This window comes from Rhinopithecus bieti, unplaced genomic scaffold (assembly GCF_001698545.2).
Source record: "Rhinopithecus bieti isolate Rb0 unplaced genomic scaffold, ASM169854v2 scaffold_23826, whole genome shotgun sequence".
NCBI classification, from domain to species: domain Eukaryota; kingdom Metazoa; phylum Chordata; class Mammalia; order Primates; family Cercopithecidae; genus Rhinopithecus; species Rhinopithecus bieti.
In genome coordinates this window covers 465657-474477 of record NW_016811267.1, presented here as the reverse complement: position 1 = coordinate 474477, position 8821 = coordinate 465657, and the positions used below count along the sequence as shown (strand labels likewise).

The window sequence follows — 8821 nt, the reverse complement described above, 5'->3', positions numbered from 1 at the left end:
TTTTTTTTGACAGAGTCTCGCTCTGTCACCCAGGCTGGAGTGCAATGGCACAGTCTTGGCTCACTGCAACCTCCGCCTCCCAGGTTCAAGCAATTGTCTGCCTCAGCCTCCAGAGTAGTTGGGATTACAGGCATGCGCCACCACACCCAGTTAGTTTTTGTATTTTTAGTAGAGACGGGGTTTCACCATCTTGGCCAGGCTGGTCTTGAACTCCTGACCTCGTGATCCACCCGCCTCAGCCTCCCAAAGTGCTGGGATTACAGGCGTGAGTCACCGTGCCCAATGACACTATATAAAATTTTAATTTGAGAGTTTCTCATCTGTATCTAGTTATATTGCATAGTTTGGAAACTTCCCTGAAACTGACTTTATCAATAATCTAATCAACAAAGATCGTAACCACGTGTATGTGGTTAGACATTTTTATTTCATTGACTAACTGAGGACCATTTCAGTGATGCAAATTGTGTGCCCTCTGGTTCAGCTGAAACAGTCCTGGACTTTCAAAAATCTTGAATAAGTTTCCCACAGTTGTACAAATTGGACAATTTAGGAATTTAAAACTTTAGATGATCATTTGGTTCCATTTTATTTTATTTTCATTTTGTTAATGCAAATAGGACTTAAATGAACTTTGATCTCCATTTTAAATATTATTTTTAAAAATCGTGTATCTATGCATACGACTCTTGAGCACTTAGCTTTCACTACAATACAGGATATGATTGCCATGTAGTTCACATAAACCTGCAGGCTGATTTTCCAGAGTGCTCGATACTGTTAATTACATCTCCATTAGGGCTAAAAAAAATGACCTATGTTTCTCTATATAGCTGTGTTGCTTTTGATGCTGTGTTACTGTACACAGAAGTGTGTGCACTGGGCCGGGCATGGTGGCTCACACCTGTAATCCCAGCACTTTGGGAGACCCAAGTGGGGCGGATTGCCTGAGCTCAGGAGTTCGCGACCAGCCTGGACAACATGGTGAAATCCCATCTCTACTAAAATACAAAAAATTAGATGGGCTTGGCAGTGTGTGCTGTGGTCCTAGCTACTCGGGAGGCTGAGGCAGGAGAATCGCTTGAACTCAGGAGGCGGAGGTTGCAGTGAGCCAAGATCGTGCCACTGCACTCCAGCCTGGGTGACAGAGAGAGATTCCATCTCAAAAAAATAAAAACGAAAAAAGAAGTGTGTGCACTGAGGCTCTGTGTGTGGTCCGTATGGAAAGCCTGGTACCCCTGCGAGTTAAGTACTGCCTCCATTCATTGTTCACGCTGGAATTTTTCTCCCCATGGTATGTAAGTAAAACTTAATGTTTGTTACCAATAAATGGTAATCCTAAAAAAAAAAAAAGAAAAGAAAAGAAAAAAAAAAAAAGAGAGAGAGAAAGCTTTGAGGACCCAGGAGAAATGGTGGCAGCCTCTGGAGAGGGCCTGAAGGAACTCAGGGCAAGGGTGGAAGGGAAACTTAAGTCTACTGTCCACTTTTTCTAGTCCTTTTGGTTTCCTATACCATGAGCACATGTCACCCATTCAAAAAAATTTAATCAATTATAAAAATTCATTAGTTTACTGCACAACACAAAGAGTGAATCCTAATGTAAACTATGGAGTTAGTTAATGGAGGAAAGGTATCAGCCGGGTGAAGTGGCTCATGCCCATAATCCCAGCACTTTGGGAGGCCAAGATGGGAGGATCACTTGAACCAAGGAGTTTGAGACCAGCCTGTGCAACATAGTGAGACTCCATCTCTACTAAAAAACAAAAAAATCAGGCCAGGCACGGTGGCTCATGCATGTAATCCCAGCACTTTGGGAGGCCGAGGAGGGAGGATCACTTGAGGTCAGAATTCAAGACCAACCTGGGCAACATGATGAAACCCTGTCTCTCCCAAAAACAAAAAAATTAGCTGGGCATGGTGGTGGATGCCCGTAGCCCCAGCCACTTGGGAGGCTGAGGCGGAGGTTGCAATGAGCCAAAATCACACCACTGCACTCCAGCCTGGGGGACAGAGTAAGACCTATCTCAAAACATAAATTAATTTAATTTAATGTGCACTTTTGACTCCAACAGGCCTGGGTTCAAATCTCAGCTCTCCTCTTCCCTAGGTTGTTAGCAGCCTTGGGTGAACCCAGTCCCTGCCATCAGCCTCCCTTTGCCAATCTGTGAAATGGGTTGATAGTAACAGGACCTAACCCCTAAGGTTGTTTAGGACGGCTCAGTGAAATGAGGTAGGGAAAGGCCTTGTCACGTAGCTCACAAAATGTTAGCCATGATGACTACTCCTATTATTGCTATTTGATAGAAGTGAGAGCAGTTCAAAGGTGGCACCCTCAGAATGCTGTGGGCAGCTGCCACGCCCACTCCCTACCTACACCAGCCCCCGATCTCATCCAGCAGGCCAGCCTTGGCAGAGGTGGCCCTGCCCTGCCGGGGCCCGCATGATCTGGCGGTGGTGAAAGCCAGTGACTGACTCTGTGTCCCGGCCCACGCCTAGGGTGCGCCGGTTTGTCAGGTTGGCCCAGCCATTCACCAGCTAAGGACTTGTTATACAAGGTGTGTGGGCTCCCAAGAAGGAATGCAGGGCATGGACCCAGGCCGACGCCAGGTATCAGATACGTGCCTCTTCTTGAACTGCAGGGGCTGGGACCAGCCGGGAGCCTGACAGAAGAGCACCCCAACGCTGGCCCCATCACCCTACATCCCAGCCCTCCTTTTCACTCCAAGCCTTTAGTCAAGGCAGCCTGCTCCCATCCACACTGATTCATGGCACCACCTTGACTTCCTCAACATCAGAGGGCTGGCTTACCCCAGAGACTCATACATTCCCCCAAAGTGCCAGACCGCAGAAGGCCGGAGCTGAGAGGGGCCTTCTAAGTTGTTTTGTTGTTGTTATTTGTTTTTTTGGGGGTTTTTTGTTGTTGTTGTTTTTTAGACAGGGTCTTGCTCTGTCCTTCAGGCTGGAGTGCAGTGGTGTGATCTTGGCTCAATGCAGCCTCCCCCTCCTGGGCTTGAGTGATCCTCCCACGTCAGCCTCCTGAGTAGCTGGGACTACAGGCGCCTGCCACCATGCTCAGCTAATTTTTTTTATTCTTTTGTTAAAAAATTTAATAAAGGGCCAGGCACGGTGGCTCACACCTGTAATCCCAGCACTTAGGGAGGCCAAGGCAGGAGGATCACCTGAGGTCGGGAGTTCGAGACCAGCCTGACCAACATGGAGAAACCCATCTCTACTAAAAATACAAAATTAGCTGGGCGTGGTGGCACATGCCTGTAATCCCAGCTACTCAGGAGGCTGAGGCAAGAGAATAGCTTGAACCAGGGAGGCAGGGGTTGCAGGGAGCCGAGATCGCGCCATTGCACTCCAGCCTGGGCAACAAGAGCAAAACTCCATCTCAAAAAAAAAAAAAATTAATATAGGGTATCCCTATATTCCCCAGGCTGGTCTCAAACTCCTGGGCTCAAATCATCCTCCAGCCTTAGCCTCCCAAAGTGCTGGGATTACAGGTGTGAGCCACCGTGCCCAGTCTGGCTTCTAGGTCTTGAGTCTCCACTCAGCACTCTAAATTTCTAAGGTTCTGAGAAAGAGCTTCAGAGTCATTTATGACTAATGAGGGCAGGGCCGAGTTGGCAAATGGGGTAAAGGAGACAGTCCTATCGCAGCTTTGATCATATTCAAACCTTTTGCTAAAAATTTCCTTGGCCCAAAGGGGATCCTGGCAGAAAAAGAAGTTTCAAAACCTAATAATCTAGACCATTGCAGGACTGTAATTGTTTCTGCCCACCATCCCAAGTATGGCCACACCTGGACATGAGCCTCAGAAAAGATTCTATAAAGCTCTGCCTCTTTGCTGTGTTACCTCGGGTGAGTGTCTGCACCTCTCTGAGCCTCGATTTCTTCATCCATTAAGACAGAAGCCCTATTTACCCACCTCACGGGGCTGCAATCTTCCAGGCACACAGTAAGCCTTTGATCAATGATACCTCTCATTACTGTTGGTGCTGCCATCATGTTCATTATTGTGACCTGGCCATCTGGGGTTTGGAGAATCAGGTCCAAGGTTTATCAACAAGGAGAGATGAGTCAGGCACAGTGGCTCATGCCTGTAATCCCTGCACTTTGGGAGGCTGAGGCAGGTGGATCACTTGAGCCCAAGAGTTCAAGACCAGCCTGGGCAACATGGTGAAACCCCATCCCTACTAAAAATACAAAAATTAGACAGGAGTGGTGGTGCATGCCTGTAGTCCTAGATACTCAGGAGGCTGAGGTAGGAGGATTGCTAGAGCCCAGGAGGTCGAGGCTGCAGTGAGCTATGATTATGCCACTGTACTCCTGCCTGGGCAACAGAGTGAGACCCTGTCTCAACAAGGAAGGAAGGAAGGAAGGGAGGGAGGGAGGGAGGGAGGGAGGGAGGAAGGAAGGAAGGAAGGAAGGAAGGAAGGAAGGAAGGAAGGAAGGAAGGAAGGGAAGGAGAGATGGGTCCCATTCCCTGAATGCCTCTCAAGTCATCCAAGCCCCTCTGCAGATACCAACCTGGGTCACCACCGGACACCAGGCCAGAGTTAATGTTACCATTCAGAAACCCAAGCTGGGCTATTTGGTGATGCCCAGGACGTCGAAAAGTGGCCCGGGACTTTGGGGTCAAACAGGGCTTGTTGTTTTCAAATCCCAGCTCTCCCACTGGACACTGGGTGTCTCCCACTGGACACTGGCCCTCAGTTTCCTTGCCTGTGAAATGAGGGTGGTAGGGAAGATTTGGGGAGGTTCCTCCTCTTTGGGGTTTGGAGTTACTCAAGGAAGAGTTTGATGCTGCCAACCCTGGCTGGGCACAACTCCAGGACCCAGAAATAAGGGGTGGGGCAAGGGGCACAGGGTAGGAGGAATTTTGGGTGCGGGGCTAGCCCTGGCCATCTCCTTTGCCTACGGGGCGGTGAGAGACACACAATGAGTGCATGCATTAGGGGTGAGCGGGCAGATGAACGAGGTGAGATGCCCTGAGCCTGGTCCTCTCCAGCCTGAGACTCCTCAGGTGGCCAGCCTCGGCCACCCTGCATACGCAGGCTGCGCCAGGTCCCTAGGAGACCAGAAAACATCATCCTTTCAGCATCTATCAGACGAACATCACCCGGGACCAACCCCAGGACCTCACACAACCCTCAGAGCCAACTCTGGGCGCCAGAAAAACACCGTCTTTTCATAGAGGGGCTCCGCGTCTGGCGTGGATGGGCAGAGGGTCCCCGATAGCAGTTGGACCACACGCCTAACCCCATTGGTTGAACGTACAGCCTCCCCTTCAAGACAACGTACAGTGGTGAAATCTCACGGCGAATCCCCATTCAGCCCCAAAGAGGCGTCCCGGGGGGGGGGGGGGCTTGGACCCATCTGGGATGTCCTGACCACGAGAGGGGTCTTCTGGAGGCCCTCTCCCTATCACAGAAACCCAGAGAAAAGGATGCGCCTAGGACTCCCAGGCGCACACAGAAGAAAAAAAAACCGCACAAATGCAGCAAACGTCGGGGACACACCCACGTGCCCCTCTCCCCGCGAGTGCCCCGGGCATGCAGCCCCGTCCTGGGTCCTGGGGGATCCCCGTGGCTGGCTGCGCTCCCCCCGACGCCGCGCGCAGACCTTTGCCCTCGCCCGGCCAGCACCAAACCTCGCGAGCCTCGGGTTGCAGAGCAGCGTCGCGGCTGCGCTCGGGTTACAGCCCCCATCACGCGCGCACTCACCCGCGGGTCTTAGCCTCCTGCCCTCGATCCGGATCCACCGGCGCCACTACCTGGGATCTGACCGCGCCGTCCCACGGCCCAACCCTTTAACCCCGCCCGGCCGCGCCAAGGGGTCCGCCCCGCCGGATACCCCGCCCCGGGCCCCCGCAGGGCTCTGGGCGGGGACGCCAGCGCTTCCCCCAGAAAAGAGGGGAACAAGAAATAGGCATGTGGAGGGGTGGAGAGAGATATAAAGAGAAAGAGACTGAGACTGAGATGGAGAGACGGAGAGAGACAGAGACTTGGACACCGATAAGTCCCAAACTATCAGGCTCCCCGCCCTCCTGCCGCTGCTGGGCCGCATTAGCGCCCAAGTCCAGCTCTGGACCACACTCCTCCCACACCAACACCCCCCATGGCCCTTACTTCCAGGTTTGCTCCCAAGCTTGGACAGCGATCCCTAAACCATCAACCCCTGGGGCCCCACTGACCCCTCCAGAAGCCTCCTCTGGAGCCCTCAGGAATTCTCTGGTTCCCCCAGCCCTTGGGAACCAGCCCTTCCCCTCTCTCTGGATCCTGAGCCTAACCTCTCCCCCGCACCCACCCCTGGAGGATCTGCAGCCTGCAACACCCTCTTCCTCCAGGAAGACCTCCAGCCTCAACAAGCAGCACCAGACTGGTTCTGCTCCCCGCGCACCACTCCTCCCCACCCACTGCCAGACACCTTGATCCTCCGGCCAGGATGTTGTCCTTGGCCACCCATCTGCTCCAAATGTGTCCAGACAAAGTCAGCTCCGCCTCTGGATGTGTCTGTCCTCCTGGGTCGGTGGGTGGATGTGTGGCTGACCTCAGCAAGTGGACAGACAGATGAGAAGACAAGAATCTCCACTTGCCCCAGCAGGTGGTAAACTTAGAAGACTTCCTTATCCCTCTTTTTTTCCAATAATACTCTCTCACTTGGTGCTGGGCCCTTGGGAAGAGGGCGTGGAAGGTGTGGGGCATGTCTCCAGGTGAAGAAGAGGAGACACAAGTAATTGAAGTTTTGCTGCTTGGAGGAGGCAGACATGAGGTCAGGGAAGGCGACGTGCAGGATGTGACATTTGAGCTGGGACTGCAGGGAGAGGTTGGATTTCAACAAGTGCAGAAGAGGGGGTAGGACTCAAGCACAGAGAAACTGGAGGGTGTGACTTAGCAGGTGGCTTTCCCTGGCCTTGGAGTGTGAGAGGTGTGGAGGCTGGAGGGATGCAGGAGTTGACTGTGAAGGCCAGTTTGAATGGCTGGGTCTTGATCTGGTGGGCAGTGGGGAGCCATGGATGGCGCTTGAGTAGGGGAGGTGCCCCCTGTTAGTTGATTGGTCTCATTCTATCATCCAGGCTGGGATGACTCCTGGGCTCAAGCCATCCTCCTGCCTCAGCCTTCTGAGTAGTTGGGACTACAGACACATGCCACCACACCCAGCTAATATTTTTTTCATTTTTTTAGAGATAGGGTCTCACTATGTTGTCCAGGCTAGTCTCAAATTCCTGGGCTCAAGCCATTCTCCCAACTCCTAGAACTTTAAAAAATAATTATTTATATTTATATGTATCTATAATTTTTTTTTACTTCTGAGGAAGAGCTTATTTTTATTAATTTTTTAATTCATAACACAGCATTAAAGCCTATTTTTTAGGGATATGAATTTTGTTTTGCCAATAATTCTGGCCAAGGCAGAACTTACTAGCACTTTAGAAAATGCAAAGATTCACATAGAGTGAAGTTTGAGAGGGACCCCTGCAGTGGCTGCAGGGGACAGAGACAAAGGGTGGGGATAGCTGAGACCCAGGAGGGGATTAAGGATGAGGTCCCGGAGGTCATCTCTGTTGGCCACTGGCTAAATACGGGGTTCTAGGAAAGAGAGAAGGAAAAGAAGGCATCTGCCTGCCTTCCCTGCTCTCAAAGAGCTGGAGACCAGGAAAGAGGAGTAAGTGAAAGGGTCGATAGCACTAAGAGTGGGCGTCGTGGATGTGTGGCCTTGCGCTAGTCACATGGCTGCTCTGAGCCTCCATCTCCCTATGGATAAAATACAGGAGAAGCCCACGTGATGAGGTGGTGTTCAGCCCCACTCCTGGCACAGAGCACAGGCTGGACAAACATCAGCTGTTTGAGTTTGCAGTTGATTGGGGCCATCCCAGCAGAGCACAGTTTTCCGCCAGGGAATGTTTAGCAACATCAGGAGATCACACTGCTGGGTGGGGGGTGGAGGTAGGGGTGGGAGAATTGGGGGTGGTGCAACTGACATCTGGTGGGTGAAGGCCAGAGATGCTATTCAACATCCTGCAATGCACAGAACACCCCCACCCCCAAAGAATAATCCAGCCTCAAATGTTGACAGTGTTAAGAAAAGATTGGGAAATCATGGGTAACCTTCAGTCTAAAAGTCTCGTGGGATGACATTCAGGGAGACACCCAGGAGGTGGCTGGGCTCAGTATGAGGGCACCTCCTGAGAAGTGCATCTGTGAATCACCTGCCTTGGGAAGACGGTGGATGACATGGCAGTAGGTCAGTGAGATCACTCAGGAGGGAGGTGGGCAGAGAAGAGGAGGGGAGGGTAGAAGTGGGAATCACAGCCACCTTTTTTTTTTTTTTAAGATGGAGTCTCCCTCTGTCGCTCTGTTGCCCAGGCTGGAGTGCAGTGGCACAATCTTGGCTCACTGTAAACTTCGCCTCCCGGGGTCAAGCGACTCTCCTGCCTCAGCCTCCCGAGTGGCTGGGATTACAGGCGCACATCACCATGCCCAGCTAATTTTTGTATTTTTAGTAGAGACGGGATTTCGCCATGTTGGCCAGGCTGGTCTCAAACCCCTGACCTCAGGTGATCCGCCTGCCTTGGCCTACCAAAGTGCTGGGATCACAGGCATGAGCCACCACACCTGGCCTTTTTTTTTTTTTTGAATGAGACAGAGTCTTGCTCTGTCACCCAGGCTGGAGTGCAGTGGCGCGATCTTGGCTCACTGCAACTTCCACCTCCCGGGTTCAAGCAATTATCCTGCCTCAGCCTCCTGAGTAACTGGGATTACAGCCTCACGCCACCACGCCCGGCTAATTTTGTATTTTAGTAGAGACAGGGTTT

At 51.8% G+C, this 8821-nt stretch overlaps 1 protein-coding gene across 1 annotated transcript in view; it reads right to left on the bottom strand.

Moving 5' to 3' along the window:
• The window catches only part of CYP4F22 (cytochrome P450 family 4 subfamily F member 22), a 47460-nt gene extending 41672 nt beyond the window's left edge, over nucleotides 1–5788 (bottom strand). Inside the window, exon 1 of the mRNA XM_017893683.1 lies at nucleotides 5730–5788. The gene's annotated coding sequence lies outside the window, so the exon portion shown is untranslated. The remainder of the gene's footprint in view (nucleotides 1–5729) is intronic.
• Nucleotides 5789–8821: the final 3033 nt, after the last annotated feature.